This window comes from Rutidosis leptorrhynchoides, chromosome 7 (assembly GCF_046630445.1).
Source record: "Rutidosis leptorrhynchoides isolate AG116_Rl617_1_P2 chromosome 7, CSIRO_AGI_Rlap_v1, whole genome shotgun sequence".
In the NCBI taxonomy this organism is placed as follows: domain Eukaryota; kingdom Viridiplantae; phylum Streptophyta; class Magnoliopsida; order Asterales; family Asteraceae; genus Rutidosis; species Rutidosis leptorrhynchoides.
In genome coordinates this window covers 151888303-151914488 of record NC_092339.1, presented here as the reverse complement: position 1 = coordinate 151914488, position 26186 = coordinate 151888303, and positions in this window count along the sequence as shown.

Genomic DNA, 26186 nt, shown 5'->3' with positions numbered 1-26186 from the left:
AATTGAACCAAAGTTTGAATATGATTATTACCTTGTATTAGAATGATAACCTACTGTAAGAAACAAAGATTTCTTGAGGTTGGATGACCACCTTACAAGATTGGAAGTGAGCTAGAAAACTTGAAAGTATTCTTGATTTTATGTAACTAGAACTTGTAGAATATATGAAGAACACTTAGAAATTGAAGATAGAACTTGAGAGAGATCAATTAGATGAAAAAAATTGAAGAATGAAAGTGTTTGTAGGTGTTTTTGGTCGTTGGTGTATGGATTAGATATAAAGGATATGTAATTTTGTTTTCATGTAAATAAGTCATGAATGATTACTCATATTTTTGTAATTTTATGAGATATTTCATGCTAGTTGCCAAATGATGGTTCCCACATGTGTTAGGTGACTCACATGGGCTGCTAAGAGCTGATCATTGGAGTGTATATACCAATAGTACATACATCTAAAAGCTATGTATTGTACGAGTACGAATACGGGTGCATACGAGTAGAATTGTTGATGAAACTGAACGAGGATGTAATTGTAAGCATTTTTGTTAAGTAGAAGTATTTTGATAAGTGTATTGAAGTCTTTCAAAAGTGTATAAATACATATTAAAACACTACATGTATATGCAGTTTAACTGAGTCGTTAAGTCATCGTTAGTCGTTACATGTAAGTGTTGTTTTGAAACCTTTAGATTAACGATCTTGTTAAATATTGTTAAACCAATATTTATAATATCAAATGAGATTTTAAATTATTATATTATCATGATATTATCATATATGAATATCTCTTAATATGATATATATACATTAAATGTCTTTACAACGATAATCGTTACATATATGTCTCGTTTAAAAATCATTAAGTTAGTAGTCTTGTTTTTACATATGTAGTTCATTGTTAATATACTTAATGATATTGTTTAATTATCATAGTATCATGTTAACTATATATATATATATATATATATATATATATATATATATATATATATATATATATATATATATATATATCCATATATATGTCATCATATAGTTTTTACAAGTTTTAACGTTCGTGAATCACCGGTCAACTTGGGTGGTCAATTCTCTATATGAAACATATTTCAATTAATCAAGTCTTAACAAGTTTGATTGCTTAACATGTTGGAAACATTTAATCATGTAAATATCAATCTCAATTAATATATATAAACATGGAAAAGTTCGGGTCACTACAAGTGACGTCTCTATCCGGATGACCGTTGGTCAATGGATACATAATAATGATTCACGACACGAACGAGATGTGTTCGGGGTAACTTATTGTTAGTATCGATATCATATACACCAGCACTACTATCGAACTGATTAAACTTTATAATTAAATCTTGTGGTCTAAAAACTTGGTTATTATTGATAAACCTATGTTGTTCACTCAACCATTTTTGGTTGACACTTTAAGCATGTTTTGTCTCAGGTGAAGATTGCTAAAGATTATTTGCTATTTAGACTTTGCTGCTTTTGGAGTCCGCATTTTATACATTCATCATTGCATTAAAACAAATTAGTTTACATTTACTTTTGTTAAGGATTCAATTGTAATGACTTATACTTTCCGCTGCGTTAATACATTAGTTTTTAATTAAAACGTCTCATATAGAGTCGTTCTCGTTTATACATACTTGTGTTGTGATATTGCGAAGTCATATTTCCTAGGCCCTATTTGGGGGTATGACAGAGTGGTATCAGAGCCAGGTTGTTATAGAGAACCAGGATTGCATTTTATGTGTGCCTTATGTGTTCGTTAGGTGCCTTAGCAATCTTTAGGACTATAACCTTTCCTGCTTTAGTTTCAAGAGCTTTCTCTATACTGCTATTTCATCTTACTTCCTACTTTTACCTCTGTTGATATTATGTATCCTTTCCTAAGGATATCAAGCCAAAACCCTATCATCTTGCCTGATCCCGATTCTAAAGGATCGGTTAGTATGTGATTTTTATAATATCCATACATATCTTATGACCTGACTTCGCCATTGTAATTCAAAGTATTCTTTGACTCACGCGAAGGGATGTCACTCATGACTCAACATTCCCACGTCAACTATCTAAGTTTGATCACATATCCTGACCTTATGGAGTGACCTTGGAATGGAAATATGAATTAGTGAAATATAATGACGCACAGCCAACGTGATTATATTATGGTAATTCATATAGAAATTCCAATATCATGACATATGGAATAGAAAGTGAATCAAAGAAAAATTCCCAAGCCATTCATTCGAAAATCTCACTGTTATTACATGAAGGGTAATCATCATCTGATTTGTAGATACGAAGAGATCGTCTCAACCAAACTATCTACCTGATACCCATTAGTAGATTAACAATCCCTCCTATACCATAAAGGTTGTAAAACCTTACATTCTTTCTTTCTTACTCAACCTATCTCTATATCCTTGACGCTTAATCATCACCTGTTGTGTCCGACTTCACTCTATTGCACTATGACAAATAGAATATTAGTAGTCACCACCATATCCTCGCTAGAAGGCAGGATACATATTCTTAAGTGACCTGTAGTGACACCCCCGAAATTTCCTTGAAGTATGCCTCCCGTTATCCGTAATTACTGATAATGCTAAAAACGAACATATATTTCATCGCATTATCTCTCAAGAAAGACAAGATTTTAGTTGCAGTTGTCCTATTTACAAGTAATATTCGTTTAAATAATAAAAGGTGAAGACAAAAGACAGATTCGACGAATTGAAGACGCAAACGACCAAAAAGCTCAAAAGTACAAAGTACAATCAAAATGGTTCTAATTATTGATGAGAAACGTCTCAAAATTACAAGAGTACAAGCCGCAAAATGTAAAGTACAAGATATTAAATTATACGAAAGGACGTTCGAAAATCGAAACCGAGACATGAACCAGCTTTCAACGTACGACGCAACGGACCGAAAGTTACAAATTAATCATGTATATAAATATAATATAATATATAATTAATTATATAAATTATATATTTATATTATATTTATATAATAAAATCCGTCGGCAAGCTAGGAGCCAAACTTATGTTAGCTGGAATCAGGGGCTCTGCACTCGCGGAGCTTTGAAGACAAAAACCTCCGCACTCGCGGAGGTCAAACAGTATTACGTGGGCCTATAAAAGGCCGAGCATTCGGCCGATTTTTACATCATCTTTTTCTAATCTATCTCTTACGTATATATATATATATATATATATATATATATATATATATATATATATATATATATATATATATATATATATTTATAATTTTAATTTTAATTTTAATTTTAATTCTAATAGTAAGGGTATGTTAGCGAATGTTGTAAGGGTGTAAGTCGAAATTCTGTCCGTGTAACGCTACGCTAATTTTAATCATTGTAAGTTATGTTCATCCTTTTTAATTTAATGTCTCGTAGCTAAGTTATTATTATGTTTATTTAAGCCAAAGTAATCATGATGTTGGGCTAAAAATATTAAAATTGGGTAATTGGGCTTTGTACCATAATTGGGGTTTGGACAAAAGAATGACACTTGTGGAAATTAGACTATAGGCTATTAATGGGCTTTATATTTGTTTAACTAAATGATAGTTTGTTAATTTTAATATAATGATTTACAATTGGACATACCTATAAATAACCATATACACTCAATCGGACACGATGGGCGGGATATTTATATGTACGAATAATCGTTCATTTAACCGGACACGGGAATGGATTAATAGTCTATGGAATTATTAAAACAGGGGTGAAATTATGTACAAGGACACTTGGCATAATTGATAACAAAGTATTAAAACCTTGAATTACACGCAGTTGATATCCTGGTGTAATTATTAAACAAAGTATTAAAACCTTATTACAGTTTAAGTCCCCAATTAGTTGGAATATTTGACCTCGGGTATAAGGATAATTTGACGAGGATACTCGCACTTTATATTTATGACTGATTTACTGTTATGGACAAAAACTAGACGGACATATTAAATAATCCAGGACAAAGGACAATTAACCCATGGGAATAAACTAAAATCAACACGTCAAACATCATGATTACGGAAGTTTAAATAAACATAATTCTTTTATTTCATATTTAATTTCCTTTATTTCGTATTTAATTGCACTTTTAATTATCGCACTTTTATTTATTGTCATTGTATTTAATTGCACTTTTAATTTTCGTAATCTTTAATTATCGTAATTTTATTTTATCGCACTTTTATTTAATTGCACTTTTATTTACTTTACGCTTTAAATTAAGTCTTTTATTTATTTAATATTTTACATTAGGTTTTAACTGCGACTAAAGTTTTAAAAATCGACAAACCGGTCATTAAACGGTAAAAACCCCCCTTTATAATAATAATATTACTTATATATATTTGTATTTTTATAAATTAAAACTAATATAGCGTTAAGCTTTGTTTAAAAGATTCTCTGTGGAACGAACCGGACTTACTAAAAACTACACTACTGTACGATTAGGTACACTGCCTATAAGTGTTGTAGCAAGGTTTAGGTATATCCATTCTATAAATAAATAAATATCTTGTGTAAAATTGTATCGTATTTAATAGTATTTCCTAGTAAAAATAAAACTATTTCATATACACCTCGCATAACATCAAGTATTTTTGGCGCCGCTGCCGGGGAACTTAAACGCCGAAAGTGCAACGCTAATGATATAAAAAAATAATAATATAATTTTGTAAAAGTTTTTATTAAGTCCTTCGTATAAAAATATAAGTTTTTTTTAAATATAAAAGTATAAAAATACAAAAAGAGTTTGTTAAAAAATATATAAAGTAAAAAAAAAATATTTTTACTTTTGAGTTTAAAAATAAGTATTTTATTGTTTTATAAAAATATTTAGTTATATTTATATTTTATATATATTTGATAAAACAGAAAAACATAAAAAAAATAAAAAGAAAAAAACTGAACCTGTGCAAAAACGAACCCCTTTTCAGCCTAAATTTGACCCTCCGCGACTCGCGGAGCTTTTGAACTGGACCTAACCGCACTCGCGGAGGTCAATCTGACAGGTCAACCTAGGACTGCAATTAATACGAAATTAGGGTTTAATTAATTTAATTATTTAGTTTTTAGGGTTTTATTTAATTAATTAGTTTAGTTATTTATTTAATTTGTATTATTAAGTTATAATTAGTTTAATTAATTTATATAATTAATAGTTTTATTAAATAAATAATATAAAAATAATATTTTTATAAAAATTGTACTTTTTACAACTTTAAGTATATTTTTATATTTTTCTTTTTTATTCGTTTTAGCGTAATATTTGTATTTTTCGCTCGTATTTAGTTTTAAATCATAGTATTTGCCATAATTATTTTTATTTCTAGATTTTTAGACTTTGCAGTAAAATCCCTTAAGTGCTTTTTCTTAAGACTAAGATTTAGGTGCTTTAGAATTTTGCGACGCTGTTCTAAGTTTTTAGTACCTTTTTAAGATATTGCCATTTGGGATATAGAATTCGTTGTAAGCTTTAATATTTTTAGACGCAACTTTTAATTCTTAGTTTTTAGTTCCTTTTTAAGTTTCGACGCGCTACTTTCTTATTTTTATTTTTCGACACCTATTATTTTTCAATTTTTTTTATTTTTCGACCTTTTTCGACGCGCTCTTTTTCTTTCTTATTTCTCGCCATTCTAGTTTTTAGGACTTAGAATTTTCTCTATTTCTTATCTAAATTTCTTAAATTTCAACGAAAAATTATTTTAAGCGGTTAAATTGATAGACATCAAAATTTTCTGGTTCGTAGTAATAGTTGGATTTGTACGTAGACCGGGTTATTGGAGCCAAACAGTACTCAATTATATTGAGACTAAACGAATCCTGCCCCTCTGTTTCATCTTTTGGCTATTCGAAACGTGGGCAAAATCAAAAAAGTCTATTAATTGGATAACTTATATAATTTTTCTTTCTTTTTAAAAACTAATAGGATATTCAGTGAATGCACCGAGCAAAACGTTCACCACCTTTTGTACGTTCACCACCTTTAACTCGATCAATACATCTAGCTAATATTGTCACCTTTGATTTTTCTTTAGAATCGTCATCCAGTCGACCAAGTACTCCAATTCAAATTTTCGATAATCCATTTTTTAAACCCGACCTCACAATTGAGAATCCGGAGAATATTCAGGGACGATTTCAAAATCCTGAACCATTAATTTTTCCTCCGGAACCACCAATCATTCAAACAGAGATTGTTGAAGAATGAACCATTAAATCAGAATCCTCTAGTGATTCAGATTCAACAAATTCAATCAATGAAAATCTGGAACCTTTAAGTATGGAAGACAGAATGAGAGCTAAAGGCACTGGCCAAGGTCACGCAATTACTCATCCAGATATTAATGCGCCAGATTATGAAATCAAAGGACAAATTCTACACATGGTAACTAATCAATTCCAATTTAGTGGTGCACCGAAGGAAGATCCAAATGAACATCTTCGTACCTTTAATAGGATCTGCACTCTATTTAAAATAAGAGAAGTGGATGATGAACAGATATATCTCATGTTATTTCCCTGGACTTTAAAGGGAGAAGCCAAAGATTGATTAGAATCGTTACCTAAAGGGGCGATTGATACATGGGACGTTTTAGTTGAAAATTTTCTTAAACAATTCTTTCCGGCATCTAAAGCCGTAAGACTTCAAGGAGAAATTGTTACGTTCACACAAAAGCCAAATGAAACTCTATATGAGGCATGGACAAGATTTGGAAAGTTATTGAGAGGATGTCCGCAACATGGTTTAGACACTTGTCAAATAGTACAAATATTCTACCAAGGATGCGACATCACTACAAGGAAAGACATTGATATAGCAGCTGGTGGTTCCAATATGAAGAAAATAGAAACTGATGCTTACAAAATTATTGATAACACTGCTTCCCACTCATATGAGTGGCACCAAGAAAAAGATATCGTTAGATCATCTAAAGCAGCTAGAGTTGATTCTAGCCATGACTTAGATTCCATTTCCGCAAAGATAGATGCTGTCGAGAGACGAATGGAAAAGATGACTAAGGATATACACTCAATACGAATTAGTTGTGAGCAGTGTGGAGGACCACATTTGACAAAAGATTATCTCAGTATTGAACTAACAATGGAACAAAGAGAGAATGTTTCATACATGAACCAAAGGCCTGAAAATAATTATCAGAATAATTATCAACCGCCAAGACCGATTTACAATCAAAACCAGAATTATAACCGAAATGTTCCATACAACAACCAACAAGGTCCTAGCAATCAACAAGTATCCAATAATACTTACAATCAGCAAAGACCTAATTTTCAAAACAAACCACCACAAACCGATGATAAAAAGCCGAATTTAGAAGATATGATGACAAAGCTAGTTGAATCTCAAACACAGTTTTTCACATCTCAGAAACAAACCAATGAACAAAATGCTCAAGCATTTAGAAATCAACAAGCTTCTATTCAAAATCTGGAACAAGAAGTAAGTAACCTAGCAAGGTTAATAGGTGAAAGAAAACCGGGAAGTTTACCTAGTGATACAAATGCTAACCCCCGGAATGAAACAGCTAAAGCCATTACCACAAGAAGTGGTATTACACTTAAACCACCTGAAATACCTGTAATTTCTGATGAAGCTATTCCTACTCCACAAGAACCACAACCTGATCAAGATAAGGAAAAAGAACCGGTAGTTGAAAAGGTTAATGAAGATAACACAGTTAAGGAAAAACCTTATGTTAAACCATACCAACCACCACTTCCTTACCCGAGTAAAATGAAAAAAAGAGACTTGAAGCCGAGCAATCTAAATTCTTGGATATGTTTAAACAGATAAATGTAAATCTTCCTTTCATCGATGTGATTTCAGGAATGCCTAGATATGCTAAATTTCTGAAAGATCTAATCTCAAATAGAAAGAAAATGGAAGAACTCTCGGCTGTTACTATGAATGCTAATTGTTCAGCAGTGCTGTTGAATAAGATACCAGAAAAACTATCTGATCCAGGAAGTTTCACAATTCCATGTTTTCTGGGTAGTCTTAGTTCAATAGAAGCATTGGCAGACTTAGGTGCTAGTATAAATTTAATGCCGTATTCACTATACACTAAACTAGACCTTGGAGAATTGAAACCAAAAAGAATAAGCATACAACTAGCCGATAGATCAGTAAAATATCCTAGAGGGATAATGGAGAACATGCTAGTTAAAGTTGGTACTTTAGTATTTCCAGTAGATTTTGTTGTTCTGGATATGGAAGAAGATTCTCAAGTTCCTCTCATATTAGGAAGACCATTCTTAAAAACGGCTAAAGCAATGATAGACGTGTTTGGTAAGAAACTGACCCTAAGTATAGAGGATGAGAGTGTTACCTTTTCTGTTGATAGAGCAATGCAACAACCGCAATCTGCAGATGACACATGTTATTATATTCAAACTATAGAATCACATGCAGAATTGTTAGAAGAATTTCCAGAATTACAAGGAATAGGAGAATGTTCTTTAGGAGAAGGAACTGAACTAATTGATGAAACTGAAATGTTAGCTACACTTATGGCTAATGGATATGAACCAACAACAGAAGAAATTCAAATGCTAAAAGAAGAAGACAGATATCGATATAAATCATCGATAGAAGAACCACCAAAATTAGAGTTAAAGCCACTTCCTAACCATTTGGAATATGCTTATTTACATGGTGAATCTGAATTACCTGTAATAATATCGTCTTCTCTTACTGAAAATGAAAAATCTCAACTCATTTCTGTGCTAAAAGCTCATAAACCATCTATTGCATGGAAGATTCATGATATTAAAGGAATAAGTCCTTCGTATTGCACACATAAAATCCTTATGGAAGATGGTCATAAAACGTATGTGCAACGCCAACGAAGACTAAATCCTAATATGCAAGATGTTGTTAAGAAAGAAATTATTAAACTGCTAGATGCAGGTTTAATTTATCCAATTTCTGATAGTCCATGGGTAAGCCCAGTTCAATGCGTGCCTAAGAAGGGTGGCATGACTGTCATCACAAATGAGAAAAATGAGCTTATTCCAACTAGGACTGTAACAGGATGGCGTGTATGTATTGATTATAGAAAATTAAATGACGCCACCAGAAAAGATCACTTTCCCTTACCTTTCATTGATCAAATGTTGAAAAGATTAGCCGGAAATAGTTACTATTGTTTTCTTGATGGTTTTTCCGAATATTTTCAAATTCCAATAGCACCCGAGGATCAAGAGAAAACCACATTCACGTGCCCTTATGGTACTTTTGCTTATAAACGCATGCCATTTGGACTTTGCAACGCCCCTGCAACCTTTCAAAGGTGCATGATGGCGATTTTTCACGACATGATAGAAGAATGCATGGAAGTTTTCATGGATGACTTTTCAGTCTTCGGTGATACATTTGAATCATGTCTAGTTAATCTTGAACGAATGCTTATTAGATGCGAACAATCAAATCTAGTACTTAATTGAGAGAAATGCCATTTCATGGTTAAAGAAGGCATCGTTCTTGGACATAAAATTTCAAAGGAAGGAATTGAAGTGGATAGACTTAAAGTAGATGTAATTGCAAAACTTCCACATCCCACCAATGTTAGAGGAGTTAGGAGTTTTCTAGGGCATGCCGGTTTTTACCGACATTTCATAAAAGATTTTTCTAAAATTGCCACTCCTATGAATAAACTCCTAGAAAAGGATGCTCCATTCATCTTTTCAGATGAATGTATCAAATCTTTTAATATTCTTAAAGAAAAACTCACTAATGCGCCGATTATGATAACTCCAAATTGGAATCTACCATTTGAACTAATGTGCGATGCAAGTGATTTTGCAATGGGAGCCGTTTTAGGACAAAGGATTGAAAAACGATTTCAACCTACATATTATGCTAGTAAGATGTTACAAGGAGCACAAACAAATTACACAACTACTGAAAAAGAACTCCTTGCTATTGTCTTTGCTTTTGACAAATTTCGTTCATATCTCGTTCTAGCTAAAACGGTGGTCTATACTGTAGTGACCCGAACTTTTTCATGTTTATATATATTAATTGAGATTGATATTTACATCATTAAATGTTTCCAACATGTTAAGCAATCAAACTTGTTAAGACTTGATTAATTGAAATATGTTTCATATAGACAATTGACCACCCAAGTTGACCGGTGATTCACGAACGTTAAAACTTATAAAAATTATATGATGACATATATATGGATATATATATATATATATATATATATATATATATATATATATATATATATATATATATATATATATATATATATATATATATATATATATATATATAGTTAACATGATACTATGATAAGTAAACATATCATTAAGTATATTAACAATGAACTACATATGTAAAAACAAGACTACTAACTTAATGATTTTTAAACGAGACATATATGTAACGATTATCGTTGTAAAGACATTTAATGTATATATATCATATTAAGAGATATTCATACATGATAATATCATGATAATATAATAATTTAAAATCTCATCTGATATTATAAACATTGGGTTAACAACATTTAACAAGATCGTTAACCTAAAGGTTTCAAAACAACACTTACATGTAACGACTAACGATGACTTAACGACTCAGTTAAAATGTATATACATGTAGTGTTTTAATATATATTTATACACTTTTGAAAGACTTCAATACACTTATCAAAATACTTCTACTTAACAAAAATGCTTACAATTACATCCTCGTTCAGTTTCATCAACAATTCTACTCGTATGCACCCGTATTCGTACTCGTACAATACACAGCTTTTAGATGTATGTACTATTGGTATATACACTCCAATGATCAGCTCTTAGCAGCCCATGTGAGTCACCTAACACATGTGGGAACCATCATTTGGCAACTAGCATAAAATATCTCATAAAATTACAAAAATATGAGTAATCATTCATGACTTATTTACATGAAAAAAAAATTACATATCCTTTATATCTAATCCATACACCAACGACCAAAAACACCTACAAACACTTTCATTCTTCAATTTTCTTCATCTAATTGATCTCTCTCAAGTTCTATCTTCAAGTTCTAAGTGTTCTTCATAAATTCCAAAAGTTCTAGTTTCATAAAATCAAGAATACTTTCAAGTTTGCTAGCTCACTTCCAATCTTGTAAGGTGATCATCCAACCTCAAGAAATCTTTGTTTCTTACAGTAGGTTATCATTCTAATACAAGGTAATAATCATATTCAAACTTTGGTTCAATTTCTATAACTATAACAATCTTATTTCAAGTGATGATCTTACTTGAACTTGTTTTCGTGTCATGATTCTGCTCAAGAACTTCGAGCCATCCAAGGATCCATTGAAGCTAGATCCATTTTTATCTTTTCCAGTAGGTTTATCCAAGGAACTTAAGGTAGTAATGATGTTCATAACATCATTCGATTCATACATATAAAGCTATCTTATTCGAAGGTTTAAACTTGTAATCACTAGAACATAGTTTAGTTAATTCTAAACTTGTTCGCAAACAAAAGTTAATCCTTCTAACTTGACTTTTAAAATCAACTAAACACATGTTCTATATCTATATGATATGCTAACTTAATGATTTAAAACCTGGAAACACGAAAAACACCGTAAAACCGGATTTACGCCGTCGTAGTAACACCGCGGGCTGTTTTGGGTTAGTTAATTAAAAACTATGATAAACTTTGATTTAAAAGTTTTTATTCTGAGAAAATGATTTTTATTATGAACATGAAACTATATCCAAAAATTATGGTTAAACTCAAAGTGGAAGTATGTTTTCTAAAATGGTCATCTAGACGTCGTTTTTTCGACTGAAATGACTACCTTTACAAAAATGACTTCTAACTTATTTTTCCGACTAGAAACCTATACTTTTTTTGTTTAGATTCATAAAATAGAGTTCAATATGAAACCATAGCAATTTGATTCACTCAAAACGGATTTAAAATGAAGAAGTTATGGGTAAAACAAGATTGGATAATTTTTCTCATTTTAGCTACGTGAAAATTGGTAACAAATCTATTCCAACCATAACTTAATCAACTTGTATTATATATTATGTAATCTTGAGATACCATAGACACGTATACAATGTTTCGACCTATCATGTCGACACATCTATATATATTTCGGAACAACCATAGACACTCTATATGTGAATGTTGGAGTTAGCTATACAGGGTTGAGGTTGATTCCAAAATATATATAGTTTGAGTTGTGATCAATACTGAGATACGTATACACTGGGTCGTGGATTGATTCAAGATAATATTTATCGATTTATTTCTGTACATCTAACTGTGGACAACTAGTTGTAGGTTACTAACGAGGACAGCTGACTTAATAAACTTAAAACATCAAAATATATTAAAAGTGTTGTAAATATATTTTGAACATACTTTGATATATATGTATATATTGTTATAGGTTCGTGAATCAACCAGTGGCCAAGTCTTACTTCCCGAAGAAGTAAAAAAATCTGTGAAAGTGAGTTATAGTCCCACTTTTAAAATCTAATATTTTTGGGATGAGAATTCATGCAGGTTTTATAAATGATTTACAAAATAGACACAAGTACGTGAAACTACATTCTATGGTTGAATTATCGAAATCGAATATGCCCCTTTATATTAAGTCTGGTAATCTAAGAATTAGGGAACAGACACCCTAATTGACGCGAATCCTAAAGATAGATCTATCGGGCCCAACAAGCCCCATCCAAAGTACCGGATGCTTTAGTACTTCGAAATTTATATCATATCCGAAGGGTGTCCTAGAATGATGGGGATATTCTTATATATGCATCTTGTTAATGTCGGTTACCAGGTGTTCACCATATGAATGATTTTTATCTCTATGTATGGGATGTGTATTGAAATATGAAATCTTGTGGTCTATTGTTACGATTTGATATATATAGGTTAAACCTATAACTCACCAACATTTTTGTTGACGTTTTAAGCATGTTTATTCTCAGGTGATTATTAAGAGCTTCCGCTGTCGCATACTTAAATAAGGACGAGATTTGGAGTCCATGCTTGTATGATATTGTGTAAAAACTGCATTCAAGAAACTTATTTTATTGTAACATATTTGTATTGTAAACCATTATGTAATGGTCGTGTGTAAACAGGATATTTTAGATTATCATTATTTGATAATCTACGTAAAGCTTTTTAAACCTTTATTGATGAAATAAAGGTTATGGTTTGTTTTAAAATGAATGCAGTCTTTGAAAAACGTCTCATATAGAGGTCAAAACCTCGCAACGAAATCAATTAATATGGAACGTTTTTAATCAATAAGAACGGGACATTTCAGTTGGTATCCGAGCGTTGGTCTTAGAGAACCAGAAAATTTGCATTAGTGTGTCTTATCGAGTTTGTTAGGATGCATTAGTGAGTCTGGACTTCGACCGTGTTTTCTTTAAAAATGATTGCTTAACATTTTTGTTGGAAACTATATATTTTTAACATATGAATATTATGTGATATATTAATCACTTAACGTGTTTGACATTATGTGATAGATGTCTACCTCTAGAACAAGCCCCATTGACTCACCTAATAATAATGAAGAGTCAAATGTAAATTGGAATGATTCGTGGACTGATTCACAAGTTCCCGAAGAGGAACCGGAAGAAGAGTCGGAACCGGAAGAAGAATCGGAACCGGAAGAAGAATCGGAACCGGATGAAGAAATAGAACCGGTGGGGGAAATAATAAAACGGTTAAGTAAAAGAAAATCCTCAACCAACCGACCAAGGTTAATTATGGTCAATGGTGTTTCCGCCAAGGAAGCAAAATATTGGGAGGATTACCAATTCTCTGATAAATCGGATTCCGACGAGAATTCCGATGATGTTATAGAAATTACCCCAACTGAATTTAAAAAGGCAAAAGAAAATAATAAGGGAAAGGGCATAAAAATAGAGAAATCTAATTCCAACCCCGATGAACTTTATATGTATCGTCAACCCCCGAAGTCCTTAAGTTGTAACAATGACCCGGGAACCTCTAAACCACCAGGTTTTTCTAAACCAATGTGGATCACGACGGCTCGTATTAGGGGAACATCATATATCCCTAGAAACTTGGCAAAACGAACCAAAACTGAAGAAGAAGAAACAAGCGAGTCGGAATAAGATAGTTGTATTCGTGTGGTGTAATATATGTAATATAGTGTGCTTATGCTTTATGATATATGTAAAAATTGCTTGTATTAATAAGTATATTTTTTTTTATGAATCTAACTCTTGTCTATTTTACAGTATAGAAACACAAAATGGATAGACAACCCAATATTTTAAGAGACCTACCCGGAGACATGATTGATGAAATCTTGTCTAGAGTCGGCCAGAATTCCTCGGCACAACTATTTAAGGCGAGATCAGTTTTAAGACATTCGAAGAACGTTCCAAGAATGTCTTGGTTTATAAGAGACTTTCGTTTGAAAGATGGGGGATATCACATTGGGAAACCCATAAGTTACGATGTGTTTACTTTGACGCATATATTGCGGGGAACCCAAATGCTATTTTACGCAACGGGTTAAGAAATTATTTTGACTCAATATATCCGAATATTGGACTTCGTGATTTAGAAAAAGCGGCTAACATGCAACATAAAGAAGCATGTTATGCTTACGGATTAGTAATGTTCGCTTCTCACCAAAGTGAGAACAAGAACATCGGGCTACAACTATTAAACAAAACGTTTCCACAAGTGACGGAGTCGGTAATTGGGGTAAGAAATGAGGTTTTTAGATTGTTACGGGACTGTTGGACATTACGTAACCCTCGTCCTTTTGACGACGTTACAACACGCTGTCTTATCAACGGCCATAACGGTTATGTTGCATAAGACCAAGGATGGGAAGTGGTCCTAGTAAAACCAGAATGCATGACTTGTTTCTGGACGTATGAATTACGTGTCTTTATTGCCTTTGCTGAACGACTTGTGTACTAGCTAGAATTATCTTCACAACTATCTTGTATCAAAGTTATTGTGTGCTATATTTCATGCTTTATGTAAAATAAGCGGTATTGTAAGTTTGTAAAATATTGTGTAAAAGTTTGAACGCGAAATATTATTATAATCAGTTTTTCATATAGAATTGAAGTAGTTGAATTGTATATTAGCTACTAAGTATGAACTTAACGGGTAGGTACTACCCGAATTTAAACTTATAAAACGCTAATATGAAGAAAAAGCTTTTATAAATGAGTTCATATTATGCTACGAAATACTATTAACTACTCTTAATATTCTGTATGATTAACTTGTTCCATTTGAATATTTTGAAGGAAATGGCACCGACTACTCGACACACCGTGAATATGAATGAAGAGGAATTCCGTACTTTTCTAGCTTCAAACATAGCCGCAGTACAGGCTGCGCTACATACCAACAATAACCTTGGATCTGGCAGTACAGGAAATCGTGTAGGATGCACCTACAAAGAATTCACTGCCTGCAAACCTTTGGAATTTGATGGAACCGAAGGATCGATCGGATTGAAACGGTGGACCGAGAAGGTCGAATCGGTGTTTGCCATAAGTAAGTGTACTGAAGAGGACAAAGTGAAGTACGCTACGCATACCTTCACAGGTTCTGCGTTAACATGGTGGAATACCTATCTAGAGCAAGTGGGACAAGATGATGCGTACGCACTACCGTGGTCAGCATTCAAGCACTTGATGAACGAGAAGTACCGTCCCAGAACCGAGGTCAATAAGCTCAAGACAGAACTTAGAGGGTTACGAACCCAAGGATTTGATATTACCACGTACGAAAGACGATTCACAGAATTGTGCCTATTGTGTCCGGGAGCATTCGAAGATGAGGAAGAGAAGATTGACGCGTTTGTGAAAGGATTACCGGAAAGAATCCAAGAAGATATAAGTTCACACGAGCCCGCCTCTATACAACAGGCATGTAGAATGGCTCACAAACTCGTGAACCAGATTGAAGAAAGAATTAAAGAACAGACTGCTGAAGAGGCCAATGTGAAGCAAGTCAAAAGAAAGTGGGAGGAAAACGGTGATAAGAATCACCAATACAACAACAACAACAATTACAACAATAATCGCAACAATTATCCCAACAATCGCAACATCAATCGCAACTACAACAAACGGCCCAACAACAACAACAATAATAACAACAGCAACTATAACAATCATCCCAACAACAATAATAACCGCAACAACAACAACAATCAGAAGCAGCTATGCCAAAGGTGTGAAAAGAATCACTCGGGGTTCTGCACCAAATTTTGCAACAAGTGTAAAAGAAATGGTCATAGCGCGGCGAAGTGTGAGGTCTACGGACCAGGGGTTAATAGAACGAAAGGAACAAATGGTGTCGGAACGAGTAATGGCGGAGCAAGTAGTGTCGGAGCAAGTTATGCCAATGTAGTTTGTTATAAATGTGGAAAACCGGGCCACATTATTAGAAATTGCCCGAACCAGGAGAACACGAATGGACAAGGCCGTGGAAGAGTTTTCAATATTAATGCGGCAGAGGCACAGGAAGACCCGGAGCTTGTTACGGGTACGTTTCTTATTGACAATAAATCTGCTTACGTTTTATTTGATTCGGGTGCGGATAGAAGCTATATGAGTAGAGATTTTTGTGCTAAATTAAGTTGTCCATTGACGCCTTTGGATAGTAAATTTTTACTCGAATTAGCAAATGGTAAATTAATTTCAGCAGATAATATATGTCGGAATCGAGAAATTAAACTGGTTAGCGAAACATTTAAGATTGATTTGATACCAGTAGAGTTAGGGAGTTTTGATGTGATAATCGGTATGGACTGGTTGAAAGAAGTGAAAGCGGAGATCGTTTGTTACAAAAATGCAATTCGCATTATACGAGAAAAAGGAAAACCCTTAATGGTGTACGGAGAAAAGGGCAACACGAAGCTACATCTTATTAGTAATTTGAAGGCACAAAAACTAATAAGAAAAGGTTGCTATGCTGTTCTAGCACACGTCGAGAAAGTACAAACTGAAGAAAAGAGCATCAATGATGTTCCCGTCGCAAAAGAATTTCCTGATGTATTTCCGAAAGAATTACCGGGATTACCCCCACATCGATCCGTTGAATTTCAAATAGATCTTGTACCAGGAGCTGCACCAATAGCTCGTGCTCCTTACAGACTCGCACCCAGCGAGATGAAAGAACTACAAAGCCAATTACAAGAACTTTTAGAGCGTGGTTTCATTCGACCAAGCATATCACCGTGGGGAGCTCCTATTTTGTTTGTCAAGAAGAAAGATGGTACATTCAGGTTGTCTATCGACTACCGAGAGTTGAACAAACTTACCATCAAGAACCGCTACCCACTACCGAGAATCGATGACTTATTTGATCAACTACAAGGATCGTCTGTTTATTCAAAGATTGACTTACGTTCCGGGTATCATCAAATGCGGGTGAAAGAAGATGATATTCCAAAGACTGCTTTCAGAACACGTTACGGTCATTACGAGTTTATGGTCATGCCGTTTGGTTTAACTAATGCACCAGCTGTGTTCATGGACCTTATGAACCGAGTGTGTGGACCATACCTTGACAAGTTTGTCATTGTTTTCATTGATGACATACTTATTTACTCAAAGAATGACCAAGAACACGGTGAACATTTGAGAAAGGTGTTAGAAGTATTGAGGAAGGAAGAATTGTACGCTAAGTTTTCAAAGTGTGCATTTTGGTTGGAAGAAGTTCAATTCCTCGGTCACATAGTGAACAAAGAAGGTATTAAGGTGGATCCAGCAAAGATAGAAACTGTTGAAAAGTGGGAAACCCCGAAAACTCCGAAACACATACGCCAGTTTTTAGGACTAGCTGGTTACTACAGAAGGTTCATCCAAGACTTTTCCAGAATAGCAAAACCCTTGACTGCATTAATGCATAAAGGGAAGAAATTTGAATGGAATGATGAACAAGAGAAAGCGTTTCAGTTATTGAAGAAAAAGCTAACTCTGGCACCTATATTGTCATTGCCTGAAGGGAATGATGATTTTGTGATTTATTGTGATGCATCAAAGCAAGGTCTCGGTTGTGTATTAATGCAACGAACGAAGGTGATTGCTTATGTGTCTAGACAATTGAAGATTCACGAACAAAATTATACGACGCATGATTTGGAATTAGGCGCGGTTGTTTTTGCATTAAAGACTTGGAGGCACTACTTATATGGGGTCAAAAGTATTATATATACCGACCACAAAAGTCTTCAACACATATTTAATCAGAAACAACTGAATATGAGGCAGCGTAGGTGGATTGAATTATTGAATGATTACGACTTTGAGATTCGTTACCACCCGGGGAAGGCAAATGTGGTAGCCGATGCCTTGAGCAGGAAGGACAGAGAACCCATTCGAGTAAAATCTATGAATATAATGATTCATAATAACATTACTACTCAAATAAAGGAGGCGCAACAAGGAGTTTTAAAAGAGGGAAATTTAAAGGATGAAATACCCAAAGGATCGGAGAAGCATCTTAATATTCGGGAAGACGGAACCCGGTATAGGGCTGAAAGGATTTGGGTACCAAAATTTGGAGATATGAGAGAAATGGTACTTAGAGAAGCTCATAAAACCAGATACTCAATACATCCTGGAACGGGGAAGATGTACAAGGATCTCAAGAAACATTTTTGGTGGCCGGGTATGAAAGCCGATGTTGCTAAATACGTAGGAGAATGTTTGACGTGTTCTAAGGTCAAAGCTGAGCATCAGAAACCATCAGGTCTACTTCAACAACCCGAAATCCCGGAATGGAAATGGGAAAACATTACCATGGATTTCATCACTAAATTGCCAAGGACTGCAAGTGGTTTTGATACTATTTGGGTAATAGTTGATCGTCTCACCAAATCAGCACACTTCCTGCCAATAAGAGAAGATGACAAGATGGAGAAGTTAGCACGACTGTATTTGAAGGAAGTCGTCTCCAGACATGGAATACCAATCTCTATTATCTCTGATAGGGATGGTAGATTTATTTCAAGATTCTGGCAGACATTACAGCAAGCATTAGGAACTCGTCTAGACATGAGTACTGCCTATCATCCACAAACTGATGGGCAGAGCGAAAGGACGATACAAACGCTTGAAGACATGCTACGAGCATGTGTTATTGATTTCGGAAACAGTTGGGATCGACATCTACCGTTAGCAGAATTTTCCTACAACAACAGCTACCATTCAAGCATTGAGATAGTGCTGTTTGAAGCACTTTATGGTAGAAAGTGCAGGTCTCCGATTTGTTGGAGTGAAGTGGGGGATAGACAGATTACGGGTCCGGAGATTATACAAGAAACTACCGAGAAGATCATCCAAATTCAACAACGGTTGAAAACCGCCCAAAGTCGACAAAAGAGCTACGCTGACATTAAAAGAAAAGATATAGAATTTGAAATTGGAGAGACGGTCATGCTTAAAGTTGCACCATGGAAAGGCGTTGTTCGATTTGGTAAACGAGGAAAATTAAATCCAAGGTATATTGGACCATTCAAGATTATTGATCGTGTCGGACCAGTAGCTTACCGACTAGAGTTACCTCAACAACTCGCGGCTGTACATAACACTTTCCACGTCTCGAATTTGAAGAAATGTTTAGCTAAAGAAGATCTCACTATTCCGTTAGATGAAATCCAAATCAATGAAAAACTTCAATTCATCGAAGAACCCGTCGAAATAATGGATCGTGAGGTTAAAAGACTTAAGCAAAACAAGATACCAATTGTTAAGGTTCGATGGAATGCTCGTAGAGGACCCGAGTTCACCTGGGAGCGTGAAGATCAGATGAAGAAGAAATACCCGCATCTATTTCCAGAAGATTCGTCAACACCTTCAACAACTTAAAATTTCGGGACGAAATTTATTTAACGGGTAGGTACTGTAGTGACCCGAACTTTTCCATGTTTATATATATTAATTGAGATTGATATTTACATCATTAAATGTTTCCAACATGTTAAGCAATCAAACTTGTTAAGACTTGATTAATTGAAATATGTTTCATATAGACAATTGACCACCCAAGTTGACCGGTGATTCACGAACGTTAAAACTTGTAAAAACTATATGATGACATATATATGGATATATATATATATATATATATATATATATATATATATATATATATATATATATATATATATATATATATATATATATATATATATATAGTTAACATGATACTATGATAAGTAAACATATCATTAAGTATATTAACAATGAACTACATATGTAAAAACAAGACTACTAACTTAATGATTTTTAAACGAGACATATATGTAACGATTATCGTTGTAAAGACATTTAATGTATATATATCATATTAAGAGATATTCATACATGATAATATCATGATAATATAATAATTTAAAATCTCATTTGACATTATAAACATTGGGTTAACAACATTTAACAAGATCGTTAACCTAAAGGTTTCAAAACAACACTTACATGTAACGACTAACGATGACTTAACGACTCAGTTAAAATGTATATACATGTAGTGTTTTAATATATATTTATACACTTTTGAAAGACTTCAATACACTTATCAAAATACTTCTACTTAACAAAAATGCTTACAATTACATCCTCGTTCAGTTTCATCAACAATTCTACTCGTATGCACCCGTATTCGTACTCGTACAATACACAGCTTTTAGATGTATGTACTATTGGTATATACACTCCAATGATCAGCTCTTAGCAGCCCATGTGAGTCACCTAACACATGTGGGAACCATCATTTGGCAACTAGCATAAAATATCTCATAAAATTACAAAAATATGAGTAATCATTCATGACTTATTTACATGAAAACAAAATTACATATCCTTTATATCTAATCCATACACCAACGACCAAAAACACCTACAAACACTTTCATTCTTCAATTTTCTTCATCTAATTGATCTCTCTCAAGTTCTATCTTCAAGTTCTAAGTGTTCTTCATAAATTCCAAAAGTTCTAGTTTCATAAAATCAAGAATACTTTCAAGTTTGCTAGCTCACTTCCAATCTTGTAAGGTGATCATCCAACCTCAAGAAATCTTTGTTTCTTACAGTAGGTTATCATTCTAATACAAGGTAATAATCATATTCAAACTTTGGTTCAATTTCTATAACTATAACAATCTTATTTCAAGTGATGATCTTACTTGAACTTGTTTTCGTGTCATGATTCTGCTCAAGAACTTCGAGCCATCCAAGGATCCATTGAAGCTAGATCCATTTTTATCTTTTCCAGTAGGTTTATCCAAGGAACTTAAGGTAGTAATTATGTTCATAACATCATTCAATTCATACATATAAAGCTATCTTATTCGAAGGTTTAAACTTGTAATCACTAGAACATAGTTTAGTTAATTCTAAACTTGTTCGCAAACAAAAGTTAATCCTTCTAACTTGACTTTTAAAATCAACTAAACACATGTTCTATATCTATATGATATGCTAACTTAATGATTTAAAACCTGGAAACACGAAAAACACCGTAAAACCGGATTTACGCCGTCGTAGTAACACCGCGGGCTGTTTTGGGTTAGTTAATTAAAAACTATGATAAACTTTGATTTAAAAGTTGTTATTATGAGAAAATGATTTTTATTATGAACATGAAACTATATCCAAAAATTATGGTTAAACTCAAAGTGGAAGTATTTTTCTAAAATGGTCATCTAGACGTCGTTCTTTCGACTGAAATGACTACCTTTACAAAAACAACTTGTAACTTATTTTTCCGACTAGAAACCTATACTTTTTTTGTTTAGATTCATAAAATAGAGTTCAATATGAAACCATAGCAATTTGATTCACTCAAAACGGATTTAAAATGAAGAAGTTATGGGTAAAACAAGATTGGATAATTTTTCTCATTTTAGCTACGTGAAAATTGGTAACAAATCTATTCCAACCATAACTTAATCAACTTGTATTATATATTATGTAATCTTGAGATACCATAGACACGTATACAATGTTTCGACCTATCATGTCGACACATCTATATATATTTCGGAACAACCATAGACACTCTATATGTGAATGTTGGAGTTAGCTATACAGGGTTGAGGTTGATTCCAAAATATATATAGTTTGAGTTGTGATCAATACTGAGATACGTATACACTGGGTCGTGGATTGATTCAAGATAATATTTATCGATTTATTTCTGTACATCTAACTGTGGACAACTAGTTGTAGGTTACTAACGAGGACAGCTGACTTAATAAACTTAAAACATCAAAATATATTAAAAGTGTTGTAAATATATTTTGAACATACTTTGATATATATGTATATATTGTTATAGGTTCGTGAATCAACCAGTGGCCAAGTCTTACTTCCCGAAGAAGTAAAAAAATCTGTGAAAGTGAGTTATAGTCCCACTTTTAAAATCTAATATTTTTGGGATGAGAATTCATGCAGGTTTTATAAATGATTTACAAAATAGACACAAGTACGTGAAACTACATTCTATGGTTGAATTATCGAAATCGAATATGCCCCTTTATATTAAGTCTGGTAATCTAAGAATTAGGGAACAGACACCCTAATTGACGCGAATCCTAAAGATAGATCTATCGGGCCCAACAAGCCCCATCCAAAGTACCGGATGCTTTAGTACTTCGAAATTTATATCATATCCGAAGGGTGTCCCGGAATGATGGGGATATTCTTATATATGCATCTTGTTAATGTCGGTTACCAGGTGTTCACCATATGAATGATTTTTATCTCTATGTATGGGATGTGTATTGAAATATGAAATCTTGTGGTCTATTGTTACGATTTGATATATATAGGTTAAACCTATAACTCACCAACATTTTTGTTGACGTTTTAAGCATGTTTATTCTCAGGTGATTATTAAGAGCTTCCGCTGTCGCATACTTAAATAAGGACGAGATTTGGAGTCCATGCTTGTATGATATTGTGTAAAAACTGCATTCAAGAAACTTATTTTATTGTAACATATTTGTATTGTAAACCATTATGTAATGGTCGTGTGTAAACAGGATATTTTAGATTATCATTATTTGATAATCTACGTAAAGCTTTTTAAACCTTTATTGATGAAATAAAGGTTATGGTTTGTTTTAAAATGAATGCAGTCTTTGAAAAACGTCTCATATAGAGGTCAAAACCTCGCAACGAAATCAATTAATATGGAACGTTTTTAATCAATAAGAACGGGACATTTCATATACCGACCATTCTGCTCTTAGATACCTATTTTCGAAACAAGATGCTAAACCACGATTAATCCGTTGGATCTTACTCTTACAAGAGTTTGATATTGAAATCCGAGATAAATAGGGAGCAGAAAATCTCGCCGCTGATCATCTTTCTCGTCTAGAAAATCCCGAATTAGAAGTTCTAAATGAATCAGCCATACAAGACAACTTTCTTGATGAATATCTATTGAAGATAGATTATAATAAAATTCCATGGTTTGCAGACTATGCAAACTACTTAGTATGTGGATTCCTTGAAAAAGGATTGTCGTACCAAAAACGAAAGAAATTCTTTAGTGATATAAAACACTATTTCTGGGAAGATTCACATTTGTTTAAAAGTTGTCCAGATGGAATAATACGCCGATTTGTATTTGGAGATGAAGCTAGTAAAATCTTAAACCATTGTCACACAGGACCAACAGGAGGGCATTATGGGCCTCAACTAATAGCAAGAAAAGTTTACGATGCTGGATTCTATTGGCCTACAATTTACAAAGACGCACACCTTCTTTGCAAATCCTGTGATGCATGTCAAAGGACCGGAAAAACAAGTCAACATGATGAAATGCCACAAAATGTTATTCAAGTACGTGAAGTATTTGACATTTGGGGTATTGACTTTATGGGTCCATTTCCAAAATCTCATAATAATCTCTATATTCTCGTAGCCATTGATTATGTATCTAAATGGGCGGAAACACAAGCTCTCCCAACTAACGATGCACGAGTTATAGTCAACTTTTTAAAACGTCTTTTTGCAAGGTTTGAAATACCGAAAGCTTTAATAAGTGATCGGGGTACTCATTTCTGTAATAATCAACTTGAGAAAGTTCTCAAAAGATATGGAGTAACTCATAAAATCTCCACTGCTTATCATCCACAGACAAGTGGACAAGTTGAAAATACCAACTGAGCTTTAAAACGTATTCTAGAGAAAACCGTAGGATCAAATTCGAAGGAATAGTCCATTAAATTGGAGGATGCACTCTGGGCTTTTAGAACAGCCTACAAAACTCCAATTGGAACCACACCTTTTAAACTCGTTTACGAAAAAGCATGCCATCTTCCAGTAGAAATTGAACACTAAGCATTTTGGGCTTTGAAGACATGTAATCTTGATTTACATGAAGCTGGACGTCTACGATTAAGTCAACTAAACGAATTAGAAGAATTAAGACAAGAAGCATACGAAAGTTCGCTAATCTATAAGGAAAGAACGAAGAAATGGCATGATAAAAGAATCAGAAGTTCAAAAGAATTTAAGGAAGGAGACAAAGTTCTTCTTTTCAATTCACGATTCAAGCTATTTCCTGGAAAATTGAAATCAAGATGGTCTGGACCATTCATAGTCAAAAGAGTTTTCCCATTCGGAACAGTAGAATTAATAAATTCAAATGGGATTGAATTTAATGTTAATGGTCACAGAGTTAAACATTACATAGATAGTCCGATGGAAGTTGACAACGAAGTTAATCACAATTTCGACACCACAGCTAACTAAGTGTGGGGAGAATCAAGTCTTTTAAGGATAATATGTATTTCTGTTAGAGTTAGATTTTCTGTTTTCGTGTAGTTCTCAAAAATGGAACCCGAATGGTCTTTCCCTAGCAGACCCTAAAGAACTAGTCTTCTCCCCCCATTCTAAATTTTTAATTTTTTTAGTTTTACGAAATGAAGACTTCCTGTGAATTAAACCATGGTCTAATGCTACACGCTTTGATTACTAAACGTAATAATGACACCCTTCCAAGTGAAATAGTATCATTAATCAGAGGCAAATTGGATGAAGTAAGAAAAGAATCCAGATGCGAAAATAATAAGTTAAAATTTGGTAAAGGAAAATCAAAATCTGCAGCGAAAAGAAGAGCACGACACCTTGAAATATGTCACAAATGCGGAAAATGGTCACATGAAGGTAAATGTTCAAATAATCAAGCCTATTCAAACACCGAATTTGTTACACTATGCAGAGACGGACCGTTCATATGTTTAGAAGAAAAATCGATAAATGCTCGAGGTTACGCCTATGTAGCTATGAAAAACCAATTAGTCCGACTATCTTATGAGTGGGCTAGAGCATATCACTAAGAAATCTCTTTCACAGGTAAGTTTGTACAGTTTTTATTTTTATTTTTATTTTTATTTTTAACCTTTTGATAATAAACGCTAATTTGTTCGCTATAAAGTATTAAATTGTTATTCGATAAAATTAGGTCTTGCGACCGAAATTATTGATATCATACAAAAATTTATTACATCACTGCGAAATTTACCGTTTATTCTTAAGGTATAAATATCTTTAATCAATCAACAAAAAATATTTCAAAAATTCGTCATGAGTTAAATTAGGTCATGGAACCAAAATTACTTTAGCGAAAAGAGGGGCGTATATTTTTGATAATATTTGATTGATTAAAGTGGGATAAAAGCCAAAAAGTTTTTTAATTTTATTTTTACCAAGTTTTTAAAATTAATATATAAATATTAAATTAATATTGTGAATCTTTTTTTAAAATTAATATATATATTTAAAATTGTAAATATTTGAAAAATTAATATTATTAATATAAATTTGTATGAAAACAAAAATATAATTTAAGTTTGGTGTGAATTTTTAAATTTTAATAATATGAATTTTTAATTTTATGAATCTTAAATTTAAGTTTGGTGTAAATATAAAAACAAAAATTTACTTTATTTCGTTAAGTTAAAAATATGATTTTTAAAATTCGTTCGTGAGTTGAAGACTAGATCGTTGAACCGAAATTGCTTTACCCGAGAGAGGGACGAGAACTTTTATTATCATTA